General features: G+C 39.6%; 1 protein-coding gene across 8 annotated transcripts in view; it reads right to left on the reverse strand.

The window, feature by feature from the left end:
• IPCEF1 (interaction protein for cytohesin exchange factors 1) overlaps window positions 1-16,209 on the reverse strand; it is a 78,926-nt gene that overhangs the window by 44,367 nt on the left and 18,350 nt on the right. For 4 of the 8 annotated variants that reach the window (XM_038176138.2, XM_038176141.2, XM_038176136.2 and 1 more), the window contains exons 1-2: window positions 12,668-12,805; window positions 2,461-2,709 (exon numbers count right to left, since the gene is read on the reverse strand). The gene's annotated coding sequence lies outside the window, so the exon portion shown is untranslated. Of the gene's footprint in view, window positions 1-2,460; window positions 2,710-12,667; window positions 12,806-13,711; window positions 13,733-16,209 lie in introns of those variants that run through there. The other 4 variants (XM_072035926.1, XM_038176135.2, XM_072035927.1 and 1 more) reach the window with 2 other exon arrangements.

A 16,209-nucleotide genomic window follows, 5' to 3' on the forward strand; every position in this document is an offset into this window, starting at 1 on the left:
CAGGGTTGTCTCTGGGAATTGTAACACCCTGCCCCAAATATTCCCCTCCCCACACTGCAGTTAGGGTCCCCTGCCAAGCTGTGTCCATCTCATGCCATGTGTGTGACATGAGGCAGTCTCACCACTCCACAGGCTCCACAGTAGCCCAGGAGCATACCCACAGATGGTGCTTTGGCTTGCAGAAGAGATTTCCACAACATGAAGGCTAAATCTGAGCTCAAGAGCTTGATAAGCCAGTGAGAGGTTAGTAGGAGACAACACCTGAGTTCATACTGCCAGAAGGGTGTCCTGATTCCTACCTGGAATAGCCACAGCAGGAGAACACATGTCCAAGAGCATCTCATTTCATAGCTCACTTTCCAGACTAAAGACAGGAATGTGCATATCCTTGCCCTGACTCAGATAGACTTTGAATTTGAAGCAGGGTCTCACTTCCTAAGCAACAAGATGAGGATGTGGCCTTCCAGCCCTCCCCATAACCTTCTGCATTTGCAGCAAGATAAGATATGGGAAGAGGAGAGGAAAACCCTCCAGCCTACAGATTGAGGCACTCACACTGAAAATGTACACCAGGATTGCAGTCTGCTGTGGTGGATGTTCAATTCTGTAAAACTGGAAAATGGGATAAAACAAAGAGAGAGGGAAAATAAAATACAGTGGAACATCTCCCAGTTCTAATGGTTTTATAAAGGAGAGAACAAACTTTAATCTCTCACATCCTGGAATATAAACTACAACAAATCTATTGGATAAAAGCAAATGAGATGGTTTTAGATTACCAGTTTGTAAACCTACATTTGTCTTTTCTTAGAGGTGTCAAAACCAACTCATTTAATTTCAGTCTGAATCGAATAATTATGTCAAAAGTGGTTTCAGGTATAAGATTTCCAATTCAAATTTCTGAGGTTTTTGTTTTGCTATGTTTTGATTCAACAACTGAACTATAAACATCACTTTGCATATCTTTATTTGTACCGCTTCACTCCCGTGCTTTCAAGAATAATTAACAAGTAAGTACATGAGTAATAGCTGATGCAACAAATGTGGAAACATGGCAAGTGACTTATCAGAAATATCTTGCAATCATTTCCATTTGACTGCATCATCTTTTCTGAAATAAATAGAAATATCTCTGTTAAAGATGAAAGGTAATGTTAAAGGTGGGGGGTGGTAGGAGTCAATGTTTTTCATTGGAAAATATATATATCTTAATCCATTAATAATAATACTCTTGTAGAAGTCAAAATCTACATGGCCTGACACTGTCACACTGGTTGCAATGACATTGATATAAGCCTGCCACACATGCCTTCCAAGCATCCCTCAGATGCCATCCAAAGTGGGCATATGCCTTCTGCTTCTGAGCAAAATATTTGAGATATGTGACATGACTCAAATAATTTGTATTGCAGAAACACCCATAATGTGTGTAGCTCAGATCCTGTTCAGATGGCATTGATACAAACTATTCAGAAAATTTCTGTTTTACCAAGTACCAAGTCAAGGCTGTAAGACATCCTGGAAAAGAAACTCTTTGCCTTCCTTCTGTCTCCATTCCTCATGTCGGTCACCAGCTTTGATATCTCCGTTGGGTTTTTCTGTTGTGTGCCACTATTTGCACTTCAATGGGCAATGAATTGACAGGCAATATGAAATTAGCGATAGGGTTACAAAAATTTGCCTAGAAAAATCAATGATTACTTAATCATGGATCTCACTTGCAAGCATTAGGAATAGCATTGCCCCACATTATAGCAGCGCTCGAAGCACTGTCCTGTGTCAAGGAGACAGCCTTATATAACAGTCCTAAATTATCCCATTACCTCTAACAGGGGTTGTTGTAACAATGCAGGGGAAAAAATAATGACAGTGATTATAAGCTAATAATTGTCCTTTGGGTTACTAGAGATCAATTTAATCTGACAGAACCTTACCATTAGCTACTAATTAATCAGATCTGGTCAGTTATTTAACTGGTTAATTAACTACCTAAATCAACTGTCCTACTCGTACAATTTGATTCATGACCTGCAGATTTTCTCTCATTTGCCATCTCACCAGGAAAGTCAAGTAGTGGGCTGGTGCTGTGCCATGGGGTAATGACAAACAGACATGGATGCTCTTTTCACAAAAGCTCATGGACCATGTCACCACAGTTATGTTCCACTCGCCTTGGTCTCTATTACTCCACATTCCCAAATGCAGATAAAATTCACCTCTGAGATTGAAAACATCAAGTCTATTAAAGTACAAGCATTAAAATATGTCATAATTGCCAGAGAATACCTTAAGCTTTGGCCACAATGGATAAATTTAGCATACTAAATAGAAATTAGCTTTTGAATAGCCACAATAATTCTTATAGCAGGCCTACCAGCAAGAAAATCCATCTGCCACATTATAACCCCATCAGTTATAACCTTATTTTCAAAGGCATTTGAAACGATTCAATCCCCTCACCTGCAAGCAATTCAAAAAGACAACTTCTGGCTCCGTTTGGGAGAGGGCCAGGAAAAACTGGAACAAAGTTCACTGCTCCCACCTCGGAGACAGAAAGGGTCTGGAGACATCGCTCTGCTGGGATCGCAGCCAGGGAGTCAGTCCAGCCAGGTCCAGCCAGGGAGCCCAGGAGTGGCGGGTGACAGGCGCCGACAGCTCCACGAAAGCAGCTGCAGGAGCCCACGCTCGCTGCCTTCCGGAAGAGAGCGGCTGGAAAGAAAGGAGAAGTTCAACAGAAGAGAGATGTTCCAGCTGCCTCTGGGGCCTCAATGGCAAACATAAAATAAAAAATAATAATAATTAAAAAAATAAATAAATAGAGAGAGAAGAACTCAAAATGGCATGCTTAGCTAAGTGTTCTGCTCCAAACTTGAATTTGCATGCAGACTCCTCATAGTGTTGTGCTGATTCTTAGTGCTATTCTGCTCTTTGAAGGCCAACAAAATCCCAAGTTAAAAGTGGGGATTTTTCAAAAACCTCAAGTACAATGCTGGAATTACCGTGGCCTCCTAGTTGTCTCCTTCACTGTGGCAGGCAAATAAAAGCAAGCAAGGCTGTGAAGGTGGCTGCAGAAATGGATGAAAAGTCAGTGCAGTTAAGGGGAAAATAAATGTTTCAGATCTAGAGGAGCACTTCCCAGGTGTTTTGCTGTGTTCCAAAGATGCACAATTCCCTGTTAGCCCAGAAAATGAAACATAGAGAGGAGGCAGGAAAAGAAAAAGCCCAGAGCCTATAGACCCTCCTGAGATACTGGTCTAAGGGAAAGCAAGCAATAGCTCTCTTTCTGAATAGGGCAAGATTCAGAGGACCAAAGAAAAAATAAAACATATTTTCATCCAAATTAACCAAATTTGCTAAAACAAGTTTAATTTAAAAAAAAAAAAAATAAACCCTCCAAGTGGAGCTGACTAGTTCTCTTGGGCTCCCCTATCATCCCTCAGCATCCTTCCACCAGGGACAGGCAGGGAGGCTGCCTGGCACATCCCAGCTTTCACCTCTGCCCCACACCACCCCAAGGACAAACCATCTTTGGGGCCCTCCCCCCAGCACACACAGTGGGACACAGTGGGACACACACAGACAGTCACCATGGGAATGTAAACCAGCTTTGGAGAGGAGCACTGGGTAGGGCATCTGCAGCTGCTCCTGCTGTGATGCTCTGCAGGGCTTCCTGGGAAAGGCACAGCCTCACTCAGGTACTATCAGAGTAGCACACTCAGCCAGTTTTCTGATTTAAGGTCATGAAGCTAAAACAGAGCATAAGCCAACCAGCCCCTCCTATGCTTAGAGCCGTCCTCTCTCCAGGCACTGTGAATGGAATTTTCTCCCATTCCCAAACACCAGAGAGCTACCTGAGCAATATGACCCACCCTGACGAGAGGTGCAACAAGGACATCCATTCCCTTTATGGCTGGATATATGCACAACTGCAGTGCAATACATCAAGATAACGGGAGCACACTTCTGGCTCCCGTGTTTAAGAACAAAAGACCACAGAAAGTTGTTAATACTTGCACTCTCTGCATATTAGGTGTGAATTCTCTCCTTCTTCCTTCCACCCAGGCAATGTTCACTACACTGACAGCTCTAAACAAAGGCCAGCATTCACATTTCTAGAGAAACATCAAGAGAACAGCTTTTTAAAACTAAAGCAAAATCGTTATGCTGATGATTAGCAAGGATGAAGCATGAAAGCTGGGACAGTTGCTGCTTCTTCCATCAAAGATTCCCACTTAATGTTCAAAGTTCACCAGAAACAGAGTTCTTAGGAGTCCTGTTTGATTTTTCATTAAATGGTCGGAAGCACTGAATAATTTATGTTCCTTCCACCCTTCACAGTACACAAAGTATGCACATGGTACTCAAGTCTCACCAGTGCAGTACTTGGCTGCACCAGCCCCTTTTTTTACTTTATGTTTGCAATGAGCAAGAGGAAAAAGCCTGCTATACTACACAAAAAGATCACGGCAAGAAATAACTGCTAGGAGATATCCTCCCATGAGCCTGAGAAATAATTTTGTCCAAGATGGGTAGTATAACCAACTAGCCCTGGAAGCTGAAATAAAATTTACAAAAAAAAAAAAAAAAAAAAACTGTTCCTGGTTGCAAAGGATTGTTACAATGCTTTTCTGCAGCCATCAGTACCCGTAGCACCCAGGATTTACTGTGATTCTTGTTTTTTAAACACTACAGCCTTTGCCAAAAATCTGCACACAGAAATAAATCATTAAAAATGACAATTTGCTACTCCTGCATATGTAGATTCTGACTACATTAGACACTTGCTTTCTGAAACTTAAAAAAGTGAGTTATTCCTTTTCTGAGGGGTTGTCTTCATTGTCTTCATTGCAGTAAAATCTGGAAACAAAGCAGTGAGCATTTCTCTAAAGGAGAAGGTAATGTGGCAGAACTGTTTACAGAAAACTGAAAAATGAACTTTCTCTTTTACAAGAACAATTTCCATGTTTTCTCAGAAGACCTGGACTTTATGTCATAAGCTGTATTTCATGAAACATTTTCCCTCTAAATTCCACCATGCTGTGTCTGTCCCAATATTTTGAACAATTTTAAGTCTCTATCTCTCTCCTTCTAAGGAGAGATTCTCTCTCTCTGTTTTTCTAATGAACTAGTCGCCTGCTGTTTATATCCTTTTATATTTGGATCAGTGTATTCTGATGTAAAGTACCTCCATTTTTTAACCTAATTCCTATGCATATATCTTTCAAGTTTTATGGAAGAAAAGTAAATAGAAAAAAAAAAAACAAACAAACAAACAAAAAAAAAAAACAGACTTTTCAGTGATAACAAATTTTAATAAATGTAAAATAAAATTAATATTATCAACTATTTCATGGCAGTTTATAGCTCACGGTAATTGCAGCCTGCATAGTTAATCTTACTTTTATGATCTTCTTTCAATAAATTATTTGTAATTGTTACTCGAGTTTTCCCTCTCATGCCATGTGCCATATTGGCAACAAAACACCCATGGTAGAATGAATTAATGAGCAGTAAATGCCTGGAGAAAAGCTACCCTACGCTCTGGATTTCCCATTGCAGCAGAGCTATAATTTATACCAGTTAAAGAGTCTGAGGCTAATACAAGGATTTGAAACACCCGTAATTTAAATTGTCTCAGTTTAAATCAATTCACTTGATGACACAACTTTCAGCACACACTTTTTCTGACACGGGGAAGCAATGGTGTGTATTTGTCTTCCTAGCTGATCTCTTGTGCTTTCCTCAAGTGCTGCAACACATCCTGTTTCTGTTGGCAGCTAAATAGCTTCTCATGCCTTTTGCAATCATTATCAAGCCCAACGAGGTTATAATCCTCCTCCCCTGTTTAAAACATTGAAATGATTTGAAAGATTCAAAGAGCACCAAAAGATTTGGATACAACTCCTGTATGTGCATCATTGGTAGACCACGACTGAGTTACTACCCCATGAGGAGTGGTGGAGCTTTTTGGGCACACCAGCACAACCAGAAACACCTCAGCAAACTCACATAGCTCTGAAGGAGCATATGAATGTGGAAGTCCTTTAAAACACCAGTAAACACCTTGTCTTGCTGGAGGAGACCTGTTATTGTTCGTTCCTTAACATCGAAAAGTACACTCATTTTTTGGGGATGAGAATTGAAGAAAGTCTAAATGTACGCAAGATAACCGTTGCGCTTAAGTGGCTTTAGCACACCAAGATGACAAACTTAAATCCTATCAGCCAGTGCAAGAGTTTTATTATGAACTTTGTAGTGAACTTTGTAGAAAATTTCTCATCTTAAGTTATCATTAGTCCTAGTTTGTACTTCTTTTCCATGGAGAGTCTCAGAGAATACAATGTTTTCATTAAATAAAATACAACAATAAAATAAATAAAATAAAATGGAATAAAATAAGCTTCCTGCCCAAAACCAGAAATCTTAAAAAACAAAATGCAATATAATTTATGAAGAAAATATACAGCTTTGAAAGAAAAGTCTTTCCTTCTTACAGTGAAAAAATGAGGGGAGTTGTTTTATCTAAAAACACAGATAAGATAAATGATCTAATGACTAAATGACTAACTAGAAAAAAAATAATAATTTCACATTTATATTTTCTCACATGCTTATTTACTTTTTATTCCCCCATTTATCTTTCCTTTTGTTGAAACCTGTACCCCAATATGAGGTGACAAAACATAAAGAGAAATCAAACCATATCATTGCTAAAGCTCATTATGTCCTAGTGTAAAGGTATTTGTATTTCAAAACCTATTACAGTCTTTACATGGAATTTAATAATTCACATACAATTGAGCATTAATATGAGATACAGACAAACTCATAAGGAGGTTAGGACGAGAAACCCACCTCTCATGAAGTGGATAAAGTTTTGACCATCAGTATGTGATTTGTTGAGATTTAAGGAAGGAATAATAATTATTCCTCCAAAATAAATAAATAAATAAGACTACTCCAAAGAGAAGAATTTACTCTTTCCTTTTTTTTTTTTTTTTTTTATCTTAAGTGTCTGCCACTTCAGGATTTAAATCCCAGTTTTTAGCAGAAGAAAGCCAGCTGATCACAAATATTAAGACAAAGGAATTCTGGAAAGTTGAATTCAAGGTAGCCAAGGCTGAAACTCCACAGGGCTTTGTAAGGCAGGTCAGTAGGTCAAACAGCTGTTCAGACTGGATGTCAGTCAAGTTTTTGGTGCATTTTGTAAAGTGTTGCACGTGTAGCCCATATTTTCATACTTTATGACTTCATTAAAAGCAAAGAAGGGGTGAGAAACAGTGGAGCAATGGTACAGATTTTAACTGAGTGCCCAATGTCCTTGCACATCTGCAGACATCAATATAGGGCCCAAGTATAATACAACAGAATATAGCATACAGCAATGTAATGGACCAAAGTAGGAGCAAAGTTAAGCATGCTGAGTAGCTCTCTCTAAAGCTGTCCAAAGGTTTCCATCAGGAGACAAACAAGCTCTCACGCAACCCCGATTTGAAAGTTGATCTCGTCAGAAAATATCCAAGTGGGGAAACTGGAGTAAATCCTATGGACTCAGGAATTAACTGACACAAGAACAAGATGTCTCTTCTGCAGTTATAGAAACCCAAGATCAGGGTCTCATTGCTGTCATCCACTGTTTTAGAACTGCATCTCCACAACGCATCTTCAATGGCAACTCAGTTTATGCCAGGTACAAACAACATATCCAGAAGACAGACAGCTTATGGAGAATCTTGCATTCCCCTGCAACTGCATATGCTATGCGTCACTTTAGGGTATGTTTTCAATTTTAGCCTCTGCAGGAGGGAAAGTGCTTTAAGTGCACCCACTGTGCATTTGGGTACAATCCACAAGATCCCAGGTGGAGACACAAGGCAAAAATCACACCTGAAAAGAACCTCTCTAGTGCACTAAATTGCTAATACATAATCATAATAATAATACTTTCTGCTTCTCAATGCCACCCCCTTTCCTTCCCCTCTCAATTCCCTAATTGCTCTTGAATGAAGAGATGTTCAACAACAAATTTTGGAAGTGCAGATTCCTACTTGCTGCAAGCATCTTCACACTGTTGCTTTCTGAGAAAACCTGATGATTTGACATCATTTCCACTCTCCTTGAACTTTGTGAGATCCACACAAATAATTTGACTGTATTAGGAAGATAAAGAAAGCTCAGACACTCAAGCAAGTTACTTGGTGTCAGGTGAGACATACTAACTATGGAAAAGATTTAAGCTAAACAGAATTGCCTGGCAGTTGCATTTGCTTTAGATTAAGAGAAAATAAGCACAATTAATATGACTCAGCTGGTGCAGTATTTGATGGTGCTTGTACCCAGCAGCTATTCCTAGAAGAAACTCATAGACTTGGATACACCAACGAGTAAGAACATGAGTTCTCCTGAGACCTTGCAAGAAGGAATGAGGATAACAAAGCAGCTACACAATGTACCAAAGCAGAGAAATATGTAAAATGATTCACAGCTTTATCACACATAATATTGTTATAGGAACTTTTCTGAAGTATTAGCAATGGAGATTGCAATTTATTTATTTCCATTGTAATAGACCATGTGTGACATACTGTAGGAACATGAAAAAAAAAAAAAAAAGAGAGAGAGAGAAGGTAACTCTGCTCCTGACAGTTTCCAGTTTAAGGCAGGTTACAACAGAAGGATGTAGATGGAAGGCCAAGATAATGGTGAAACAGTCACCAGAATCATCTGTTGGATCTCAGACAATACCAAAGTTAATGTGACTTAGAAAAATAATGAGATATTTTTAGGAGACTGCAAAACATATGAAAGTGTTATAAGAGAGGATGGGAATTCAAAATGACAGTTAAAGCTCAGTTATGTTTGACGCTGCCCAGAAGTGTAAATAGGCAGAGATTTCAACAAAACAGCAGGGTAAGAAAATTACCTTTATAGTGATTTTCTGAATTGATACGAGAAGGTGAAATTGCTTTTGTCAAGGACAGATAATTGGAGATTTCAATAAATGGGACATGAAATAATGACAACTTAGATGACATTTTATTTGTGTGTATGGAGAATGAAGACATTCGAAAGCATGTGCAAAATATAAACATAGCTTGGAAGCAAAGATGTAGAGAATTGAAAAAGGCACTTGGACCACAGTTTAACTGTCAGTAGTGACAGAAGATGACTTATGAAAGGCAGCAATTAATCTTGCTGATTCCACCTAAAGGCTGAGCCAAATCATATCAGAGATACAGGTGAAATCCTACATTTGGTCAGGAAAATAAATAGATAGACAGATAGATACATACATACATAGATACATAGATGGATAAATAGATAGATAGATAGATAGATAAAATCTGTGTTACAGGAGTAGATCCTCCCTTTGTAGATGGAGAAGCTGAACTGATGTTTGTGAATGAAATAATGCAGCATTGAAGTGTAGAGGAATAATGAATCAGAGGACAGGATCTTTTAGTAGAGCAAAGACAGCATTTTGGGGTGTATCAAGGATCTTCTGAAAGGCAATTTTTAAGTGTCTCAGAAAACAGGTGGAGAACCACTGGCAGACAGAATCACAGAAAATAAGATTTTAAGAAGAGATTTTCAGACAAAATCAAGAATTAAATTATGGTAGAGAGCAGAGGCTTTTGTTGATTTATTGCATTTAAAAAAAAAAAAAACATGCTAGTTGAGGAAAGGGAGAAAGACTAGAGGAGGATCTGGGGAAAAGAAAGGTAAGTAAGGTGAGCTCTACCCAGATGAGGAAGCTGTATCTGCAGAAGTAGCAGTTAAAGAAGGGACACTTGTTGGTTGGGCAAAGCCATGTCACTTCGTTGATTTTTTCCCCTTAGAAGCAATCAGAAAGACCTGTTCGGAGATGAAAGAGACAAGCACAGGGATAACTGAAGGTATCTCCACAGAGAAAGCATGACTTGGCTATGCCAGAGGCAGGGGATGGAGCTCAAGGAGGGCAGACACACTCATCGTAGCAGAAGAATTCGGTTTATTCATGGGGCTAATGCCAGAGATGCCCCACAGCAAAAGCAAAAGAAGCAGACACTGGAGGGCAGCCAGGCTGAAACTTGATGATAGGAAAGAGAAGTGAACAATTAGAGGGTAGAGGAGGCTGCAGAAGGGAAATATTTTTAGAAATGCATGTCACTAAGGCATAAACGCAGTACACACATATATAGGTACGTTGAGAACAACAGCTAGGTGAGCTATGCCTTTAATTGCATGCATTGCTTTTCAGAAAATTCCTTAAAAGACAGAAATATATCTTAGCCAAGAGGGAAATTGAGATGCAGAAATAGGTAATAAATATTACTTCAGTGCCTGTCTCCCTGTTCAGTAATTGTGTAACCACACGCAGCATGATTTCATTAGCAGTAAGTGATGCGGCAGGCAGGGAGGGCCCATTCTCTAGGCCCGTAAATAGTACCAGCCACATTGGCCCATAAATAGTACCAGCTACATTAGCAGAGTGAATGATCCCCTGAATACATCTCCAGGCACAAAAATTAAACAATTGAAAACTATTCACCTGTCATGTAGCAGCACGGCCCTTCGTGACACACTCTGGGTCACTGCTCCTACCTCCAGGGCCAACAACAGAGAATCTGCTGGGACCTCCACATGGCACGCTGTTTCACAGCTGGCTGCATGGCCACACCATTTAACAGAGAGAGCGGACAACACTTCCATCTGTACAGTTTCTTGGTGTGTTACCACTGTATCTCTACCCAAACAAATCCTCACCTCCTTCACCCACAACCAGGACAGTATTTTTTTAGCTAGAACGCATACAAGAGCATGAAAGAGATGGATCTGGGGGGCAGGTGGGAACACTTTGATATCTGGAATTAACCAGGATGAAATAGAGCAGAGTATCTTAACCATCACTGAAGCTTTTCAGTCCTTGCCAGCTCAATGTGTGTTCCCCAGCAGCCTTGTGACAAATGCACTTATGCTAGCGGAGAGCATGCCTGGAGCACGCAGAAGCAGGGTGCTGCACCCATTTGTGGAAACACATTCAAACGTGAGAAGCACATGCTGCTTTCTGGCCACTTGACAGTCCCACAATAAGTCAGATCTCCCAGTATGCATGGGAACAAACAGCAGACAGCTTGTACAAGAAGTTCATGAAAACATTAGCAGCCCAGCATAAATGGCTGTCACCGTATTTCTTCCAGTATCCCATGCTGATACAGTCCTGGAGCACGCATTTGCTGACAGTATACACTTTAATGTGCCATTTCACCTTTCCCACCTATGAAATCAGGCTGACTTGCAAGTGGAAAGCAGCTGTTGGAGCACCGTCTGGGAGTACCCACTCCCCCTGCTTTAAGGAGTGAACTGCTCTCTAAGAGGTGGCAGTGAGGCAGCAAGTGGGCAAGGTCAAAGTGATGAAGCATTTGAAAGCAAAAAGCTTCAAAATCCCTGACCTGAGGCACATAGCCCCAGACATACCACGGCCTGGGCACTTGCTCAAATGGTGTGCAGCTGTGTCACCAGTCAGCACCAAGAGAGGGACACTGTGGAAGCCTCTCCTTCCCACAGAGGCAATTTTTGCCTCCAGAAAGTGTAAAAATGTCACCACAGGAGAAGGTAGAGAAAGGATATTCATGGGAAGGAACCAAGCAATTTCTCTCCCCTTTAGGAATTGTCTCAAATCATTGAAGATTGGCATAACTAGCAGACAAGAAAATCCTATTGACCTGAATTGCAGTCCCTGAGCAGAGATAATGAGCCTTCCAAGAACTTCAATTATTATAACTGCCCCCAGTAAAGAAAGGTATTGCCCTACTGCCCAAAAAGGACTTACTGGAAGCCAGCGGGTACGAAAATGATTAAACAAGCTGTTAATCTCAGCTTTCACTGGAAGAAAACCTGAGTCCAGAAATGTAGTTGGTGTTTTGAATTTTGTATTTCAGGACAAAAGACAGAAGACTGTAATTCCAGGTGTCCTATTTTTCAAGGTGAGGATGAGCCCATTCACATTGTACTTTTGCTGTGTCTCTACCAATAAAACTTCATATCTATGAGAAAAACATTAAAATTAATGTATTCCAAAATTCTTTTCATATTAAAAACAGAAATCAGTCTACCCAGCGCTGTCACCACAAGACATTACGTTCTACCCCCATACTGCACATTAAATACTTTTTACATGATCCTAGATTTGTACATTTTCAAAACCCTACATCAGTAAAGGAACTGCTTCTATTTCCATATTATATGCCTCTCTTCACAAAGATCTGATTTACCTGATGCATGTACCTACACTGTCACCCTGTCCTTGGCTGGATCTTGCTGAAACATAACTGAATTGAACTCGTTCAGAATACAAATTGTTTACATACATGCCGACATGTCCTCGCTCCACAAACAAGCCTCATTATTTCTAATGAATTCATAATTTCTAAGTAACACATTTGCATTTTTTAAACAAAATGGAAGAAAAAGGGAAGCATAAGATCTTTTACACTGTTATGTAGAAAAAAATAGCAGTTATGTGCCACTGTGAACTTCCTTTATCGTACCAAGTGTCACTTCTCATCAACTAAAACCATTGTTTGTTTGTTTAAAAAAAAAGACTGAAAAGAAAGAAAGTAGATATCACCAGACAGAAACACCTACATCTGTCACTTAAAAGGAAAGAAAGAAGCCACAGCCTTACCAGCACGGAATTCTGACGAAGATCTACACTTGTCCTGTCAACTCCTATACTTTGCAGAGCAGAGAGGAAACTCTTACAGAAATTGGTTGCAAAGCTTAAATTGCCCAAGAGGAAACTGGTGTGTCTTTTACAAGTCATAACTATGCAAACCACAAGCCAGGCATCAAAGTAAGTGCTAAAAGCCATGCCTGCCAGAGCCATTAATACTGGAACCGAGCTAGGTAGAAATAGGATGGAGGATGGAAATAAAAAATTAGAAATATTCTCAGCTTGTTTTTTAATTTTTGTTTCACAAATGGAATGTGGTTTAAAAAACTTGTATTGAATAATTCTGAGAAAATGTGATGGTGGGAGACAGGAGCAATCACAGTATAGGTGCCCTGCAACAAATCCCACTGCGCAAGCCTCAGTATAGTCTCAGTTGCAGACCCACTCCCCAGGATGCCCCTTCAGCCTTGGTCTCCTTGGTCCTCAGGGGTCTAACCATGTACCCGGTAGTGCAGGAGGACTCTGGGCAGCCCAAGCCCTGCCATGCTGAGTGAAGCCCTCGGGACAACAGGAAGAATGGGGCATGAAGCACAACCGGTTTGTTTTTTCTGGGTCACCTACAAGGTGTGTCCCAGGAAACAGCATCCCAAGCAGGAATGAGGCTGACAGCAAGGTCTGCACCTTGGTCATGTCAACAATCTTTATTTCCCATTTTTTGACTAAAAAAACTTCATTTCCCTTTTTGACTAACTGTTTGATTTTGATAAATCAAAATCAACAGCCCTATTCAACAAAAAAGAAATAAAAATTACATCTTTGTGTACTTTTTTTGCCCTGTGCATTCAACAGTTTCATTCACAGGCATGTAGGCTTTGACAATGAATCAACAATTAACTATAGTATAAAAAAAATATTTGCACTCTCTACACAATTCTTTACTTATTCCACATATTGCATAGAACAGAGCACACACTCTGATAAATCTCTCTCTTCTTCAAAGTGACGGACACTTAAAAATGAGGCAGATTGTTTTGTGCTTTGAAATTTTTTACTCACTGGTATATTACAGACATGTTTCTTCAAAGCAGCATGGAGTTGTGCTGTCTAGGGATGATCCTGTGTTTCCTTAGATCTCCCTCTGCTGTGGCAGGGAATTTCCAGGGTCCCCAGGGAGGTACGGGAACCATCCAGAGATCTGACTGCTTTACTATGCATGACGCTGAAATTACAGTGCCACCTGTAGGACACCCGGAAGAAATTTAATTTGGGTTTTGCTTATGCCAGGAATGCCAGTTGTTATAATTATAAGGCTTTCTAGTAGTCTTGGCAGAAGCATAGGTACATAGAAAACAAATGAGTCATGTCAGCCTATAGGGAGTAACTTGAAAGCCTAGTTCACACTGAGCAACAGCGCATTGCTTTCAGTACATCAGTGCAGCCAGATGAAGATATTTTGCTGTGAAAATGAATCTTTTGTGAGATAAAGATGCACCAGAACAATGAACTCATTGACCATCCACCTTAGAGCTTGCACCTCTGTAGCCAGGAGAGAACCGTCGCATCCCCAACAGCATCCAGACAATGCAGAGACCACCCTCAAGCACACAAATCTGAGGAAAGCTTCCATTACAGTTGCAAGATCTTTCTTTTTTTCATCTTTCTTAAAAAGAATAAAAAATAAATAAATAATAAAAACAAATAATAATAATAAAGTATTATAAATTACCTTTTAGCTGTCATCTGTCTACGCATTGCATTTTGGAGACTGGTATTTGCATTATGTGCATATGGAACTTTGCATCAGGACTGGGGAGCACTAGTAAATACTTCAGAACATACTAATAAACTCTAATAAACTTTTTTAAGTCGTTTTCTTTCTTATTTTCCACCTTTTCTAACACATTACATCTAAGGTGATGATTCTAAAAATTTCTCTCCAATGTATCATTTGAAGATACACGGTAAGACAAAGGTAAGTGCATGAACCTTTGTTGTTAGATTTCCATTAATAACATCTGAAGTGGAAAATACTCAACTGATTAACTTAATGGCTCTGCTGCTGCAAACATCAACATAAAAGAGAAGGTGTACAACATGTTCAAAGACAGCTTCTGCTTAATGTGCAGCTGTAGTCAAAAAAAAAAAAAAAAGAACAGAATGTTCAGACAAATAAGGAAGGGAATGGTGAGTAATATCATGGGTGTAAGAATGCTTTTGTGTGAATCAATGACACAGCTTTGTGTAGAATATTCTGTAAAATAATCACCATCAAGAAAGAATGGGAAGAACATTCTGAGACTAAATAATAGTGAAGAATGAAGAGTGAGAAGACTGATCAAGAATTGCCAGGGGGGAGAAAAAATCTTTTGTATCAACATAAATTTAAAAAATAACAATGCTTTGTAACATGGCATATCTGATAGGGGATTGTACATAAATTTGAACATAAATATTTAAAATTATGATTTAGATAGGGAAATAAATCTCTCAGTCATATAAAACAAAAACTGGAGGAGGAAGGAACAAATAATGAAAGGTGATGAACAAAATGGACAGAAGGTAGTGGATTTTAGCACAGTATTTGAAACTCACTGCTGCAATAAATTGACTGCGAAAGTTTGGGCAGAATTGAAATTACTTTATGAAGCAGAGCAAATAGTGAATCACTGTGTACAGAAAGCAGTAAATAAAGTAATTTCCAGGAACGTTAGGTTGAAATATACATGGCAAATTTCACAGCATAAGAAAATGATTTGAGACATGGCATCTCTATTTTCTCCTTGAGCAGAGCAGCAGTTGTCACAGGAATCAGAAAGAAAAAAAAAAAAAAAAAAAAAAGTGGCCCAGGTCACGGATTATTTGTAATGGAATCCCATTAGATACCATGTGTACTCAAATTTGCTCTGAGTTTGTTTTTTACGAGGTAGGAAAGTGAGGTATCGTTTTAGCCTTCCTTTGCCTATTCAGCCAAATAAGTAACTGATGAATGTACAAAAAGGTATGGGAAAGCCACTGAAAGCAGATTACTTATCGCTTATCAAAAAAAAAATTCTGTTGGTTGTGTGATTTCTGCCACAGGCTTCAGAGACCACAAGTGGGATGAGATGAGTCTCTGTCAACCAGTATGATTCATATTTGCCATACCCAACTGTTACATGCAAACCAGTAGTTGCTGGCACTTAACATTTATGATAGAAAGCTACTGACTCCCACTACCAAAAAAGTTTTCCTCCTAAGCAGTAAAGATGTTCCAGCTTCCTATGAGGTTTGCTTTCTGTTTCAACTTGTTTCACAACAGTGAGAGCTAGCCAGCCCTCAAACACCTCAAATTGAGCAAGCGGTGGTATTTCATACACATCGCTTCAGCTTTGTGTCCCTCCTTCTCTGGGATCTAGTCAACATCACGCAGGTACAATTTGCAAAATCGCAGGGGAAATTAGCTGAGTTTTTACCTCTTACTTTGAGAATAAAATGCTGGTGGCCTCCACAAGACCGGCTGCTTCTGAGGGGAAATGAGATAAGCCTTCGGAGGCTCCAGCCTCAGCTCTGGCACT

This window comes from Anas platyrhynchos, chromosome 3, assembly GCF_047663525.1.
Source record: "Anas platyrhynchos isolate ZD024472 breed Pekin duck chromosome 3, IASCAAS_PekinDuck_T2T, whole genome shotgun sequence".
Taxonomy (NCBI): Eukaryota; Metazoa; Chordata; class Aves; order Anseriformes; family Anatidae; genus Anas; species Anas platyrhynchos.